Source organism: Mus musculus, chromosome 10, assembly GCF_000001635.26.
Source record: "Mus musculus strain C57BL/6J chromosome 10, GRCm38.p6 C57BL/6J".
Classification (NCBI taxonomy): Eukaryota; Metazoa; Chordata; class Mammalia; order Rodentia; family Muridae; genus Mus; species Mus musculus.
Window position 1 is genome coordinate 100,921,527 of NC_000076.6, and position 18,609 is coordinate 100,940,135.

Below are 18,609 nucleotides of genomic sequence, written 5' to 3' on the forward strand. Positions count from 1 at the left end.
ACTTTTTTAACACACTTATCGATAGAGAATTGTGTTGGCAGGTTTTTCTTTTTACTTTGTGGGAATGAATTCACTGGTGTAATACACCATCAATTTAGGAAGTATTGAAGAAGCAATGCTAATTACAGTGTGAACTTTAGGAACTCTTGTTGACAGTAAGGGCCCTGCAATAAAATTAGGAATGACACAGGGTAACTAATTGGTGATTCACAGTGCAATGTGAAAAGCTAGAGGACCCCTTAGCACAGGGAGAAACCTTCCAGCAATGAGATCAGAACACAGAGGAATCTGGAGTCACCTTTTGAAAGTAAAAGTAGCTGAATTCTAAAGCGGTTACATCTTTAGACTCCTTTAGGCCTGATGATCTCAAATTGCCTCATTCTCCAAGGCTATAAAAGTGGCCCAATTCTGGTGCTGGAAAGATGGCTGAGTCCTTAAGGGTAATTAACTGTTCTTCTAGAGAATGCAGGTTCTTCTAGCACTCACATGGCAGTTAAAACAGTCTATAACTCCAAGTCTAGGGGATCAGACACTTAGACAGATACACATGTGGGCAAAACACCAACATACAGAAAATAAAGATAAGCAAATCATAAAATATGGCACAATTAATTTTGGTGGTGGTGGTTTTGTTTTGTTTGTTTGGGGGGATAGGGTTTCTCTGTGTTACAACTTTGAGTGTCCTGGAACTTGATTTGTAGATCAGGCTGGACTCAAGTTCACAGAGCTGCACCTGCCTTGTGTGTGTGTTTGTGTTTGTGTGTGTGTGTGTGTGTGTGTGTGTGTGTGAGAGAGAGAGAGAGAGAGAGAGAGAGAGAGAGAGAGAGAGAGAGAGAGAGAGAGAGAGAGAGAGAGATGCAGCATGCTGGTAATAAAACATTGAGTTCTCAGTGATTTATATTAAAGATACTCAGCAGGATTGAGAGTTGATAACTACTGTTGTGCTCAAATAACATTTGTATCATGAGAAAATATACAATACCTAGTGAAGAGGAAGGGCCTATTATTGCATACTTTATGATTCCTTTTGTGAGAAAAAAGTACAAAAAATATATTATAAATATAGAATATAACATAAGCATTAATAGTAAAATTGAGTAATATGCTTATAAGTGAATGTAGTATTTTTACTTGTATTTTATCCATTTTCCAAAGCATTTGCAATATTGCAATAAAAAACGACAGGGACTATGTCAAAATTGATGTGTAAAAATACTATAAACCATTATGAATGAGTATTATGTTTTTATTTATTGGTTAAACAGTATAAAATGGTAAACTTTGTCCTCAGCAATCCCTGGAAGTATTGTTCTTTTCTCTTTTTTTTAATAATTTCATAACTTTATTCTATCCACTTTAGTAATATTACTTGATTGTGTATACTGGAAATTATTTTATTGAGTTTAACATCATTTTTGATAGTTTCACACGCATAATGCAGTAAGATGCTATCCTCCCAGGTTGATGATTTTATTCTCCTTCCACTTCAGCTAAATTTCATTTTCACAACTATTTCTGCTTTAATTTTCATGTCCTATTTTTTTTGACCCACTTACTTTGATTAGAGATCTGTCAGATATCATCAACTCATGTGAACAGGCCGGTTCAGCAGAAACGTTTGTAATATGGAAATCAAACATGAAGGATCAGCACCAACAGGGCCAGGTGACACAAATAAGACCCAATTAACCCAAATTCCTGTGTCACCTATGTCCCAGTTCCTGGTCTATAGAAGTATTCAAATACAAGAATTGCAAGCTTTAGGTGGAAATATAAGTGGATTTCTTTAATATTAGATCAGAAAGAATCCCTTAGTTGTAAACATTTAAAATCAGTATAAATTGACACTTTGACATTTAAAATGAATGTTTGTCATAAGATGAAAAACAATGCTCAAAGCTACAATTGAGAGTGTATTTGCAGTACATAGTGGATGGTGGTTTATTATTGAGACAATAGAAAGTTTAGAAATCAAAAGAAAGAGGAGCCCAGCAGGCAAAAAGCCCTCACGTGGCTTATAGAGGACCCAAGTTCATTCCCCAGCAGCCACATGGCAGCTCACAACAGCCTGTAACTCCAGTTCTAGGGAATTTTTCACCCTTTTATGGCCTTCATAGGTGTTTCTATACACATGGCATACACTCGTACACTCTTAGATGCACAAACACATAATGTAAAATAGATAAATCTTTAAAAACTAGTTGGATGAGACATCAGTCAAGAAAAAGGATATATGAAGAGTTGAGATTCAAAGTTGAACAGATCTGGCAGTAGAAATGGAGGTAGATGGCTTAGAGAAAGTCGGAAGATAAAGTGTGAAACACTATATGGAGAACTCAGGGACATTTGTATTGTGGCTGGAGGAAAAGCAACTTTGTCCAATTGGTCTTGGAAACAATGTAACAGTTTGACCCTCCATACTCCCTATACACTACTTTCTATCTATAGCCAAAATAAACTTGTACTCGTGTACTTTGAAATAACAAAAGCACATATAGGTATTATCATTATAGTAGTAAAATTGGATATCAAATAGTTATCATTATGAGAATTGCAGATACAATGATTAATAGAACAATAAATGCATGCATAAATGACTTCCTCCATATGAATTAATGTTAACAATAGAAAGTGTGCCTATGTGTTCCTGTATGTGTATGAAAAAAAGTTCAAATATACTGATAACCATTTAAAGAAATTAAACATAGGCGCAGTTTGGAGTACAGTTTTTTGATAGTACCTGAGATTTATTTCAACAACAAATATTTTGTGAATGCTATTTAACTGCAATTTGCTAAAGGCTCACTAATTCTGTAAAAAACTTGAAACATTCTGTTTTCATCAAAGAATAACAAACATGGTTACTTTTTATCTAGTTTATCTAGTTCTTCCTAGAAAACACACACACACACACAGAGCCCTATACTGTCTATATTCATTAAAAAATTCCTATGTGGCACCTACAAAACAGTAAGTCAAGGTACCTTGTCTAATAATCTTTCAAAAGCATGCTCTGAAGTCATAGACATACAACATGACTAATGTCTCAAAAGTTCCATAAGTTCTCACAGAGTGTGCTTGTCTCAAAACACATGGCTTTGAGAAACATTACATGATAAAAATTATAAGGATTAATAACAAATTGGGGCATGGGTTTGGCTCTACAAATTGAGTTATTTTTGGTTATCTAGTTCTTTGGTTGCATGGTCAGTTTATCACATTTATAGTGTCACGTATACAGAAAAATCAATTAATCCGATATGAATTTGCTTTTTATGTATTACATTACAAGTATGTATTACATTACAAGAAATTACCTAATTTTTAAAAAATAATCATTTTAGCTTGAAATTATTTTTTTTACACATTTTTCCTTGCATGGCTGAGTTTTCTAATGAAAGCATTATAAGCTAAAATCATTGTGTTTTTAAGGCTGAGATCTAGTGTGCAGGCTTGGGAAATTGTATTTTGAAGATTTTTCTTGCTGTTGCCAATTCAGTCCTGTGGCTGTAAATTGAAGTCCCCAATCCCCTGCAGGCTGTCAGTGGAGTGTTAGTTTTAGAGACTCCCTGTCTTCTCTTCCTTGTTTGATAGTCCTTGCATCTGAAAGCTATCCAACGCACGTGTAATACTCTCCTAGTCTAAGACTCTCTTATTGTCCTTTCTGGAGACAGCTGGAAAATTCTTTCAATTTCAAAGTATTCTTGTAATTAGCTCAGAATTAGTTGGACAGTCACACATTTAAGATCAAGCATTCCATATTATCTATCTGAATATAAGAGAAGAGTCCTTTAAATTCCCAGTCCCATATGTAGGACATCAGAAGGCACAAAAGCTTGGAGGGCATCTTGACCCACATCAAGAAACCAAAGAAACCAAGTTATAATCTGATTTTGTGCAGGCAAGGTTGACTTTACAGACAAATCTTCATCATTCACTTGGCATTTCATTATTTCTTAAAGTTTAGCTCCTTTAAGGAATAATGTTTAATCAGATCTTGAAGGGAATTTTCAGCATAAAAAATGACTGCATCTAAATCATTAACTTCGACATGCATGAAGACTAGTTATGGTTTGTGGGAATGATTTCAGGGAATGTACACTCTTATAAAGCTCTGTGATTTGACAACTCCAAAAACATTGTTTTCTCAGTTGATTTGAGAGAGTTAGTGATTGGGGTTTTATGAGTCTCTGTTTATTGGCATATCATGATACCTCTTGAGCTATGGAGCCCCAACTCCTGACACTGAAATTCCAGGTCTGTTGTCTGCTACTGGAATGGCCAGGGACTAATAGTAGAACTTTTCAAGCACCTTCACATAAAAGCATTACACGGCCCCCAATGGAGGAGCTAGAGAAATTACCCAAGGAGCTAAAGGGAACTGCAACCCTATAGGTGGAACAACATTATGAACTAACCAATACCCCAGAGCTCTTGACTCTAGCTGCATATGTATTAAAAGATGGCCTAGTCGGCCATCACTGCAAAGAGAGGCCCATTGGACTTGCAAACTGTAAATGCCCCCAGTACAGGGGAACCCCAGGGCCAAAACGGGGGAGTGGGTGGGTAGTGGATTGGAGGGTGGGGTGGGTATGTCAGACTTTTGGGATAACATTGAAAATGTAAATGAGGAAAATACCTAATAAAAATAAAATAAAATAAAATTTAAAAAAAAGAAAGAGGGGAGATGATCCAATTATGTTTTATGTTCAAAAAGTAAAAAAAAAAAAAAATTGGAAAAAAAAAGGATTAGAAGGATGCTCTACTTTCTAAAAAGCCAGATGATGCATTTAACATATGTAGAAGGAGAGGTGAGATGACTCAGTAGGTAAACTTTCCTGCTCACAAGTCTGATTACTTGTATTGATCCTAGGGGCCCACATCAGGGATCATTCATTTATTCATTGTTCATACGCTGGAATGAGAGAAATGGCTTGTCTTCACACACACACACACACACACACACACACACACACACACACAGACACGAGTAAAATGTAATTTAAAATGTGTGAGAAAGAACGTACTATGCTTATGTAGTAAACACCCAGTGTCTTTTACTGTTCAAACCTATTAGCTCTTTGAAAAAAAATTAAAACAGAATAGAAGCTAACATTTTGTAACCTAATTTATACCAGTAAAACATCTTTCAAGACACATCTAATGCTAATAGCAAGCCATTTATTCATCTTTATATTTACTTATTAAAGATGTCATTGCTAAGTTTTGATTTATCTGTTTGACTGAAAAAATCTTCTTCCTTTTCCCTTCTTCAAACACTTTGCATCTTCTCAGATGCTATTGTTTCTAAGGGAAATCCACCAACCAATGGATTTTATACTTTTTTTCTTTTCATGCCTTCTGGCACCTGTTTTTATTGATGCTGTTTACTGTATTGAGACCTGACAGGCTCTGCTTTGCAATCTTTTTCATTTAAAAAAATATTGAATAGTGTGTTCTTTATTAGAAAAGCCTGTGCATAGTGAAGATATTTAAGAAATTTTCTTATTTTGTTTCCCTTTAATATATCTTTGTAAGAGAAAATATACTATACATTTCAGTTTGCTTTTAGAAATACATTTTGATAAAATGCCCTAGTATTGCACAGTCAACCTGACAGAGATAAAGCACTTGCTGTTGAGAAAGTCAGTGTTTCCTATCAATCCCCGGCTTTGCCTTTTAAAGGTTCCACGAACCTGGAGTGGCAACATTGCTTTTGCTTACTTACAACGTGGTGATGTGTTTCTTTCTCTGTCAGGAGCTGCTGATATGACAACTCAAGGGAGCAAATGGTGAAATGGAAATTAGATAGGCTGAGCAATTTTCTGTATGAAATTACATGACATATGCTGAGTATGTAGGTCACAAAGCATATTAAAAAATCAGAAAGAGAAGAAAAAGTCTCAAATTTATGTAAATGCATTCTTAGAAAAGTAACAGGGAAAATATAAACTAAAAAGCAGCCTTTCCCCTTTTTTTTTCTTCTTTCCCCTCCCTGTTTCTCTCTGCTCACCATTCTTCTCATTCTTTCTTCCTTCTTCGCCCTTTTTTTCTATCTTCTTCCCTGTAGGAAACATCCAGGGAGCAATTCCACACCTTGAATTAAATAGCGATAAAGTCATCACTTGTACACTTATAGACAGACATCTACTCAGAATGGAGGGCTGAGATAGAGTCCGATGGTCTGCTGGGTGTCTGGTCATGAGAGACAAATGCACATGGCAGAAGGAAATGTAAGTGGTGGCCAGCTGAAGGTCCTGTGACTTTGATGAGGATCTTACAAGGAATAGAATTCTGACAATTCTGAAGACTGAGGGTGGCAATGCACGTGATCCAAATTGATTAAAGAATTTATTGCCTGATGGGAAAGGGAAATGAAATTCAGCAGTTCTAGGTGCCTCAGTTGTAGGTAAAGAAGGCACCAAAAAGGGACTCAAACAGGTGAAGATCCATGACTTCAAAAACAGGCACTAGTAAGCTGGCAAAATAAACAAGAAGTGACTACCTACCACACGCAGTAGACAAATATTAATTGACTATCCCATTTGTAATGATATTTTCACAGTTTTTGTCATCAAACACTCAGGCCAAAAATTAAGGGAACAAATCATTCAACAAATTGAACTTCCTAGTATTGTTAAATAAATGGCCAGCTCAACATGTAAGAGAAGATGCTTCTTCAGGTCTAGGGAAAGGTTGAGTAAGTTTGTTAACTTTGCAGTCCTAAGACCTGAATTTGAATCCACAGTACCTGTGCAAAAAGCAAGGCAACGAAGCAGCTCCTAGAATTCTGAAGTTGGAATTGATGGTATAGAGAATCATGGAGACTTGGAAGTCAGTCCTAGCTGAAAGGTGTAATTGGTGTTAGAGAGAGTGTAGGACTGTGAAAAGCAGCCTGGTTCCTGGTTGAGCTAAGGCTAGAAACTTCAGTGACCCTAAAGGCCAGAAGGCCTTTTGTTCTGCTCTTGGGGAACTAGGCTCCTGGCACAAGGTGGCAGCCCTCCATAGATTTGTAGCCTTCAGTCATGTAAGGGCCATACCCAAAGGCCCTCCACAGGTAGAGGATGTGATGATCTGTGATCAGGTAGCCTCAAGACAGATTTCCATTTTAACAAGGTACCCAGAATTCTGGAGGACTTAGCCAATAACCTTTGCTTCCCAGACACTCCTCCCTGTAAAAGGTATTTAACCTCAGGCCAACCCTGAGAAGTGGGGTACAGTTTTACTCTTTCAATTTCCACCATGACAATAAATACCTTAAAACCATGAACTGCCTCTTTTCATTGGGCTACTCAGTAAGGAGCAAAGGAGAAGGACTTCCCTAAAAGAGCCCCTGTCTAACCTACTGTAGAAAGCCTCTCTATGCTCCCAGCCACCAAAGCAAGCCAAGCCAGCCAACCACGGACAAGCCAAGGACTCTCTTCTCATTGGACCAGCATGTGGGCCTGTGGGGATAGAGGGTGTGGGGGAAAGGGGGGAGGGAGAGAGCCCACATACAGCCAGAGCTCCTGTGCTCTGGGCAGACAGACGTGGGAGGGCTGGTAGACACTTTCCCCGGTGGGCATCTAAGCCACTGACACCACTCAATTGGTGGACAAGGGGCAGCCCACCATATCAGGGTCCCCGTGGTGACACCCTTGGCCCCGGAGTTACAGGAGAAAGGGCAGAGGGCAAGAGGTTCCTTAGTCTAGTTCGTGGCTGGAGCACAGGAAGGCCTTCCATCAGGAGATTAGAAATGGCTCATTAGGAGAAAGCCTATCCCATCTTCCAAGCACAGGGGGTCTTGATGAACAGAGACAGTCTATGGTTTTAGAGCTTTATTGTAGAAAGGCGGGGGGGGGGGGATAGAAAGAGAGAGACCAGCCATGGCCAAGAGCAGAGAAAGGGAAAAAGGAGAGAGAGAAGAAAGGCTAGAAAGTAAGAGGGAGGGAGGGAGGGAGGGAGGGAGGGAGGGAGGGAGAGAGAGAGAGAGAGAGAGAGAGAGAGAGAGAGAGAGAGAGAGAGAGAGAGAGAGAGAGAGAGAGAGAGAGAGAGAGAGGAGAGGATTAGGAGAGTAAGGAGAGTAAGGGGAGTAAGAGAGTGAGGAGGGGTCAAACAGCCCCTCTTATAGTGAGCTGTTATCTTGTTATTGCTAGGTAACTGGGAGGAGTCTAGCCTGAAGGTCAGAAGCTTGGGACACTGTCTACATGACTACTAGCCACAGCTTCTCCTGTGGGGGCTGTGAGGGCGGTAACTTTGACAGGAGCCAGGAGTTCAGGAGACATGAGGGAACGCCTTCCATCCCATGGAGGTGGGAATTACCACCACTGAGTTTCACTGGGGTTCACAACCTCAGCTCAACTGGAGACTAGCCTGTCTGTACAGAATCCATTTCCCCACATGGGCCCCCACTCCATTCTCAGCTCTTCTGTAGCTCCCAGCTGTGCCAGGGTGCCCAAGAGCCTGAGATCTAGACAGCCTGGCCTCCTTGCAGGCCTGGGGATCCATGGGCCAACTCTGGTTGTCCCCGTACCATAGACTGTGCTCCCCCACCCCCTGAGCAGTGTTCCTGGGCTACTCTAAGGCCCTACACCAGCCCAGTGATGGTACGGAGTAAGCGTGATTAAAAACTCCTGAGTGTTGCCTTCCGGTGGCTGTGCTTTGTTGTGGGGCAGAGGCAGGAGCCCATTAACCCTACAAGAGAGATCTTATTTGAGATCTTATCTGTGGCCTCTGTACATAAGAGCATACACCCCACCCATATAGAGGCACACACATATTAACATAGGCACACACACAGAGAATGAATTATTCCTTAGTATTTGAACTAGAATGGTTTTACTCTTTTATATGAACAACATTTAAACAATGTTGAAGAAACCTCCAGAGAGATGGCATTTGAATGACATATAGCTAAAGCAACCAAAGTCATTCACAAACTCAAATTAAAATTTTATGCCAGTCTCATCGCAAGAGTGAAGCAAAACAGGTGAAAATAATTTTAAGATTGTAATTTTCTGATTCCAATATGGACAAACAGCATTGTAAGTCATAGTCAACCCAAAATTATTGCTAAGCTATTTTTCCTTTATATGTTTTAGGAACACTGACATCTTGTCTGTATTTTCACATACAGCATATTTCAGTTTGCACTAACACATTCCACATGCTTGAGAAGTCCATGTTTCCAGTGGCCTCTGTACTGGACAGCTCCACTCAAGGGAAAACACAGACACTGCCCTATCATATTTTATGCAGAGCTTGTGTGCAAAGTTGGCAAATAGATTTTGCCATTGTATTGTTAGCCAGGTGCTGAAGGCACAGGCAGTACTCAACACCTTCTACTTCCTTTTGCCACATGGTTAATTAAATATGCTAGATAATCTGGAAAGATATTCCATCACCACTGATTGCTACTTCCTGAGTAACAGCGTGGTAAAATGGAAATTCTCTAACTCAAAATGTGTAGGAAGCTTGGTAAATACATTTTACAAATCATGTATCATAGAGAAAAAAATTCCATTTATAAAGAAACCTAACAATTCATCATAAAAATTCATTAGTTATATATTTATTTACTATATATTCTATATATTTATATAATATGGGCAAATTTTATATTACATATGTAATTATTATATATAAATATTATCTGTATATGTAAAGGTTCATTCCAGTATAATAAAATCCCCATGTTTCTATTTATGACTTTCATCATTCTTGTTTGCAAACATGCTATATGACATTTAATTTTACGTTATTGAAAGTAGTATCTTTGTGTAGTAGATTTTTCCAGGAAATACATAGCATGGAAAGAGACAGAACTTACTTTAAGTGTGTTTAATAAAGACAAGTGTCGTTAGCTATGTAGGCAGATATATTAAAATACATAAGGAGCCTGTATTGGTGTGCTAACTTTGATAATTCATATATAGAAATTTCCTTATGCAGATCCAGATACTCCTATAGAAACTCTTGTTCCATCCACTTCTATATGCAGCCATCAGAGGCCATTTTTCTCTGACAGCCACAATCTTCCTTAACCCAGAGTGTCAGTGTCTTAAATGACAGCAGCCATATTATATTTCAGGACTCTGCAGCTATTAAAATATTTGGCTAAAAATGAATGCAGCTTTAAGCGATTTTATAGGGTGTTCTATAGAACATAAGAACAGTTCAAATTCCGTTCCACTGGATACAAAGCAACTCAGAAAATTACATCCTAATGAAGTGCATACAATTAAATTAATGTATTTAGCTATTTCAATTTCTGTCTCAAATCTTGGCTATACTATTTGTATTTCATAACTTTTGTCTATTTTCGTGATCATTTTGTTTCCTGCTACTGTGCTGAAGAATATCTTTCTAATATTCAGTGGCTTCTTTAGAGCTTCAATGTATAAAACCTTATCATCTGGAGATAAGACTCCTTTCCTGGGTGTAACCCCCTTTATCTCTTTCACTTGTGTTGTTACTCTAGATAACACTTCAAGCACTATAGTGAACAAAATGGGGGAGAGTGTGTATCCTTGCCTGGTTCCCAAGTTCACTGGACATGATTTGAATTTGTCTCCAATTAACAAGATGTTGGCTTTGGGATTGTTGTTGGGGTAAGTTGAGGTATGTCTACCAATATCTTCTTTGGATCTTTTGTTAGTTAAGGGCTACCAGATTTTATCAAAAGCCTTTTTTTGCATCTAATGGCATGCTCGTGGAGTCTTTGTCCTTTAGTTCATTTATGTGGTTTTCATTTATTTAATCATCTCTGTGTCTGCAGCATGAAGCCAACTTGATTATGGTGGATAAACTTTTGTTTTTAATTAATTATCAAAGGTTTCTTATGACAAGTTGTTATCATATTCACCAACCTGCCTAAGGCTTTCCAAGATCTAAGCCCTCTTCCCTATACACCTAGCTTCATGTCCTTTAGATTTTTGAAAATCTGTTTGTGTTGCCCACTTATTCTTGGATGTAAAGTCTTCCAAAGAAATGTAGTTGTGCTTCCATGTCTGACGCTCTTAGAAAAAATATTTCCACCCCCCCGCAGCTAACAATTATCAATAGCTCTATATCTATGGATAGAAAATATTTGTCATGTGTTCTAGAATTTGGTTTCCAAGTTCGTTAGTAAGAATATTTGTCGCCACATTCATTAGAGATTTTGACCAATATATTTCTCAGTTTGTTGTTGTTTGTATCTTAGGTCTGATATCACAGTAATACTAGTTTATAAAACTAATATGGAAATATCCTCTCATTTTCTACTTTGTAGAATAATTTGAGAAGCATTGATGTTATTTCTTTGAAGGTATATTGTCTGGTCTTGGGGTTTTTGTAGTTGAGAAATGTTTTTGTTTTTGTTTTATTTTTTAATGGATAGTTTATTTATTTATATTTCAAGTGTTATCTCCTTCCCAGTTTCCCTCCCTCCAGGAAACACCCTAACACATCCTCCCTCCCCCTTTTCTATAAGGGTGTTCCTCCACCCACCCACCCACTTCCACCTAGATTCCCTCCACCCCTGATTCACCTACACTGGGGCATCTATGGAGCCTTCATAGGACCAAGGACCTCTCCTCTCATTGATGCATGACAAGGCCATCCGCTGCAATGTATGCAGCTGGAGCCATGTGTACTTTTAATTGCAGCATTTATTTTGTTGAATTTTATGGGTTTATTTAAATTATTTAGTTCATATTGATTTAACTTTGGTGGGCCATGTTTATCTAAAAACGTACCTTTTTTTTTTTTTTTAGATTTTCAATGATAGTGAAATGCAGAGTGTTAGTTTATATTCTTTTTTTTTTCCATTTTTTATTAGGTATTTAGCTCATTTACATTTCCAATGCTATACCAAAAGTCCCCCATACCCACCCACCCCCACTCCCCTGCCCACCCACTCCCCCTTTTTGGCCCTGGCGTTCCCCTGAACTGGGGCATATAAAGTTTGCAAGTCCAATGGGCCTCTCTTTCCAGTGATGGCCGACTAGGCCATCTTTTGATATATATGCAGCTAGAGTCAAGAGCTCCGGGGTACTGGCTAGTTCATAATGTTGTTCCACCTATAGGGTTGCAGATCCCTTTAGCTCCTTGGCTACTTTCTCTAGCTCCTCCATTGGGAGCCCTGTGATCCATCCATTAGCTGACTGTGAGCATCCACTTCTGTGTTTGCTAGGCCCCGGTATAGTCTCACAAGAGACAGCTACATAGTTTATATTCTTATGATTTGGTAGGTTTCTTCAGTGTCTACTATAAAGGCTCATGTTGCATAATGACATTGTTTAATGTTTGATATTGTTAATTTGGATCTCCTATCTCTTTGAGTTAGTTTGACTTAAGGTTTATCAATCCTGTCAATATTTTAATAGAGCCAGCTCTTTTTTTCATTGAGTCTTTTTCATTTGGTATTGTTTTTCTAACATTTCAGGCAATATTTGAAAATAATTCTAAAGGGATTTCCATGTATTGCTCCCATCAGTTCCTGTTGTATGAACAAGTTAGTTTAGGATTGTAACTTACATTACCTGTCATGTGTTTTTACCTGGATTGATTTTATTGTTGTTGTTGCTGCTGCTTTTGTTGGAGAAGGGCAGGAGTTAAGTAAGTAGACTACAGTTGCTTGCTTACTCTGTTCTTTCCATGTATATTTCCTTAAGGAATTTGGTGAGCAGATTGGGATATAAGAAATTGCTCAAGTTCAAAAACATTGTCAAAAGTATTAGTATTACTTGATATCAATTTTCTTAATTATTTTAACATTTTCAAAACCTTGTACCCTTAATAATATAGAGCTGCTAGAAGATGAATGAATTGAAGAGTGTTGTGAGCTCAGCACTAGGTTCTAGCTCACTCAGTTTTGTGTACTCCTTTTCTACCTTGGTCCCTAAGACCTATGGTACCTATTTAAAGACTCAATTTGATCCCGGAGACTTTACCTCTCATCTGTCATTTAATGGGTTTTTCATATGGTTCTATGCCGGGGCCTGGCAAACACAGAAGTGGATGCTCACAGTCAGCTATTGGATGGAACACAGGGCTCCTAATGGAGGAACTAGAGAAAATACCCAAGGAGCTAAACGGGTCGGCAACCCTATAGGTGGAACAACAATATGTCCTATAGGTGGAACAACAATATGAACTAACCAGTACCCCCAGAGCTTGTGTCTCTAGCTGCATATATATCAGAAGATGGCCATCACTGGGAAGAGAGGCCCCTCGGTCTTGCAAACTTTATATGCCTTGGTACGGGGAAACACCAGGGCCAAGTCTGGAGGACTTTTGGGATAGCATTTGAAATGTAAATGAAGAAAATACCTAATTAAAGAAATAAATTTAAAAAAAGAATTCTACTAGAAAGATCAGATGTTTGAGTCGTCATAGCTACAGCAGCTATTATCAAAAGTTTCCTCATGACATTTATTTTAATGGGTTCAAAGAAATGATGAACATATTGTCATTATTTGTTTATCCTTTCAACATACACATTCTGTAGAATTAAAATCCCCATTTTATTTCATCTTGGTGGTATTCTACCTATCTTAATTTAAGTGAAAATGTTAGAGCACACACAAATTCCAAATATTTCGCTTTCTTTTTTGTTTTGCAAATGGTTTCTCTGTGTAGCCCTATTCTCCCTGAAAGTTTTTCTGTAGACTAGGCTAGCTTAGAACTCAAAGATCCACTTGCCTCTGCCTCCTGTGTGTTGGGATTGAAGGATTAAATGACAATAAACTACATTTTTATTGATGTATCATTTACCTGATGACACTAATAAGCATGGGTTTATTGTAAGTAGTTATAAATAATAGGAGATCACTAGAGAATCTCTGTGGCTGACATTTAAACCAATAGAAAAATCTGTGGAATAACATGAGTTTTAAGCTGAGCATTGGCTATAATATTTAATACAACCTCAAAACATAAACAAAGGCACTGGGAATGTAGGTCAATTTGTAGAACCTTGCCTTACACACAACAAGCCCTGGGTTTGATCCCCAGTACTGAATAATCCAGAAGGGGTAATACATGCCTATAAATCCAAGGACCATCGGAGGTATAGGCAGGAGGATCAAAGCTCAAGAACACCCTGTCAATTCATATTAATTCTTCTGTCATCAGCTAACAAGTTTCTACAAGTATAACGGGATCCTAAAGGTTAATTTTGACTGAGTCAGTACTTTCAATGACAGAATCAACTTGAATACAAAGTTATTGCAACTATCTTAGGGTTTCTATTGTTGTGACAAAACACCATAACATAAAATGAATTTGGGGAGAAAGGGTTTATTTGGTTTACATTTCCATGTTGCTGTTCATCATTGAAGGAAGTTAGGATAGGGACTCAAAAAAGTCAAGATCCTGGAGACAGGAGCTGATACAGTTGTTAAAGAGGGGTGATGCTTTCTGACTTGCTTACCCCTGGTTTACTCAGCCTGCTTTCTTGTAGAACCTAGGACCACAAACCCAGAATGGCACCACCACAATAGATAGTATAATTTCCCACTAATCACTAATTAGGAAAATGACTTTCTGTGGATCTTATGGAGACATTTCCTCGACTGTGTCTCCTTCTTCTCTGAAGACGCTACCTTGTGTAGGTGAACACAAAACTAGCCAGTACATTTTCAATTATAGAGGTTATGATTAAGCATTGAATGACCTTGGTAATACCAAGAGTTATTTTGCTTAAACTGTAAGAATTAAGACAAGATCATTTAGATGAAACTGTAAATGTTATTACTTGGTCTTCAGTTTGAGCTACTGTGAGAATATGTAAAATTACATTTGGAATTAGGCTACTTTAGATCACAACATAAATAACTTATGTTCAAATTGATAGCCAAATCATAGTTCTTGTTAGCAATTCTTGGAGCTGTCAATAAAACTTATTCAAATCTTCTTGTCTGGCTACAACTTCCTTTATGTTTTAGTGGTATTGTGACATCAATTATTCTCTTGTCATATGTCTTATCAGTACAAGATCTGTTATTATATTTACTATATGCTTTATTTTTTAAGAGATAGCATTTATTTTTACTCTGAAGTTATATGTTTTCTTTTTTCATAATCAGAAGAAACAAAATTATCAAAACGCAAGTTTGAAATGTAAGCAAAAGAAGATTTACTTAATCCTTAATTTATCTTTGTTGGAACTTAAACACTAGGAATTTATGTTATGTGTTTCAAATTTTTGGAGAGTGTTTTGGTAATTATTCTGTGTAAATTCTCAGACATTAAGTTGTTTGTTCGTTGTTTTTTTTGTTGTTTTGTTTTGTTTTTGTTTTTTTTTTGTTTTTTGTTTTTGAGAATCTAATCTTGGGAGGGTGATTGGTTGGGGAGATGTACCCTAGGGCAATATGGAGAAAGGTAATGGTGGGTAGATATGACCAATTGATTATATAAATTTGTCCAGTTTTCAAACGGTAACAGAAGATATTATAAAAATTATTTAAACCAATGAGACCAAAGGCGTCCTAAAAAAATAGTGTATTTTAGAACATAATACAATTTTCAAAATTCTTCTGTGGACAAAAACCACTCCTATTCCACATCTAATATAAAAATAACTTTGTGTTGAATAATTTAGTTGAATTTAAATTTTACACTCTATATTCCATTGTGTTTATTTTTCTCTTCTCTAGAACTCCTAGATTTGTGTTTGTTTTTTGTTTTTTTCTTTTCAAGCCCTTCCTCTATCCATTTAATTTGCCTGCTTGTTAAATGCAATTAAGATTTTGGCACATTGACAAAGAGTCTATTGCTGTGAACACAAAGGCATATGTAAGAAAGAAGTAGATAATTTTTCCGTAAATTTTAATGCAAAAGAGCTAAAATCTATTGGTATTCTATCAGAAAAAGTGAATGTGGAGAGATGTTCAGCCAGCTCTAACTGAAGACATACATAAAACAAAGAAGCTGGAAGCCATCCTATGACTATACTTAGCCCCAAATAAATGCTTTAGAAGAGATGGTGGAATGTGTCTGTGAAAGGTGATAGATGAGCATTGTATAGAATTTCCTACTGTAAGCAATACTAGACCAGGCCATTATTTAGTGATGATCTAGGAAAAGACACTGCATGTATATCACTAGAATTTGCCCAGATAAATGTCCTTGTGTTTTGAGGACTTATATTCATCCTTTCCTGCTGCACAATCTTACTTTTGCTTTTGGATCAGGGTCCTCATTTGGACTTGTCAGTAAACAGAACTTATCATATTTAGCAATGGCTAAAAACCAGACAAATTAGATTGTCTGGTAGTTCTTAAGAATCTACACGGATACAGAGAGACACAGACACAGACACAGACACAGACACAGACACACAGACACAGACACAGACACACAGACACAGACACAGACACAGACACAGACACAGACACAGACACAGACACAGACACAGACACAGACACACAGACACAGACACAGACACACAGACACAGACACAGACACAGACACAGACACACAGTCCCACAGACACACAGTCCCACAGACACACACACACACACACACACACACACACACACAACACACACAACACACACACTATATTAACACACCATATAAAACAGACATAACTGTCAATGCAATAGAATGAAGTATATTGTTTGACAACAATTCTTCCCAAATACTACCATTCTTTGAAAGGAAGTGAGCTATAAAATGGCTCTAATGAGATTCTGCTAGACTTGTAGATCAGGGCCTGCCTCAGCCATCATCAGAGAGGCTTCTGCAGTAGATGAGAAAATATAGAGACCAACAACTGGACAATGTGCACAGTGTGAGAGACTTTGTAGTGTGCTGCCCTACATGGAATATCTTCATCTTCCCTTCAGGTTTCAGAGAAGCCTATAATATAGAAGACAGAAAATCTGTAATAGCCACGATGAAGGGAGGACTCCAAGGAAAAAAGGCCTTCTAAACAGAGAAGAGCCCATGCACGTTTGAATTCACAGAGGCTAAAGGCAATATGCACAGGACCTGCATTGGGCTCCACCAGTTTGGGTCCCAGAACTGACAAGAGCGTAAGCCTCCTTCTCGAAACCAGAAGCTATCTCCAACTGATCACCAATAAAAACTTAGGAATCACTCATAAAGGCTAGCCCCATGTCCAGCAGTAAATGGCAAAGTAAAAATTAACTAAGGGACATCTCTGGAGATTCTTTGTCGCATACTGTTTTTCCAAGACATTTAATTAATTAATTAATTCATTAATTAACACGATAAGGTTTTTGCCTATGTATTGTGGCTTCTGAATCTGTATTTTTATGGAATTTCTATGTATTCAAATGTGTGTATCTATACCTGTATGAATTTCTTGTGTTCTCTTTTTGGGCTATTTTTCTTTTGCTTGTTTTGTTCTACTACAGTTTATCTGTTTGCCTTACTTCAAAACATTATTTGAAAGGCAGAAAAAAAGACAATAATTCCTCTAAGAAACAACTCTTTGTAGTGACTTTGTGCCTTCTGTGAAGTGCTTTTCAGTAGGATTATTTTGGTAACACTTGAGCTTTTATTTGAATAAGAGGGATATAAAAATATTAGTATAGAATCAAGTATACTTAGATAACAAAAGGAGGCAAACCATTTATTTTTATTCATTTTCTTTTTTCTTTCTGGGAACTCAAACTCTCCTAGAAAGATATTCCAAAATATACATTGGAAATTTACTTCTTAAATGATACTTATTTGATTTTATTTCATGTGCTTAAGTGCTTGCATGTATGTATGTATGTCTGCCATGCACATGCCTGGTCTCTATGGATATCAGAAGAAAGCCTTGGATCCCTCAGAAGTAAACAGACACTTGAGAGCATCCTTGTGAGTGCTGCGAACTGAGCCACTGTTCTTTGTAAGTATGGTTAACCACTGATACATCTATCCAATAACTCCCATCTTTAACACCAAAGGATTTGTATAATTTTACGTATATATGTATGTGCCTGTGTACCTGTACCTGCTAAGACTAGGAAAAAGGGAAGGATTCCTACAAACTGGAGATATGACTGGTTATAGAAGTTGTGAGTTGTTTAACTTGGATTCCAGGAGCTGAATCTAGGCCCTTTTCAAGAGCTACAAAAGCTCTTGACCACTGAGCCATCTCTGCAACCCATAGTTTAGTCTTATTAAGAATGCCTCTCTCAGGATTGGTAAAAATCCTTTCCCAACCTGTTGGTGGCCTTTTTGTCTTATTGAGAGTATCTTTTACCTTACAGAAGCTTTGCAATTTTCTGAGGTCCCATTTGTCGATTCTTGATCTTACAGCACAAGCCATTGCTGTTCTATTCAGGAATTTTTCCCCTGTGCCCATATCTTCGAGGCTTTTCCCCACTTTCTCCTCTATAAATTTCAGTCTCTGGTTTTATGTGGAGGTCTTTAATCCACTTAGACTTGAGTTTTGTACAAGGAGATAAGAATGGAACAATTCACATTCTTCTACATGATAACTGCCAGTTGTGCCAGCAACATTTGTTGAAAATGATGTCTTTTTTCCACTGGATGGTTTTAGCTCCCTTGTCAAAGATCAAGTCACCATCGGTGTGTGCGTTCATTTCTGGGACTTCAATTCTACTCCACTGAGCTACCTGTTTCTTGCTGTACCAGTGCCATGCAGTTTTTTTTTTTTTTAAT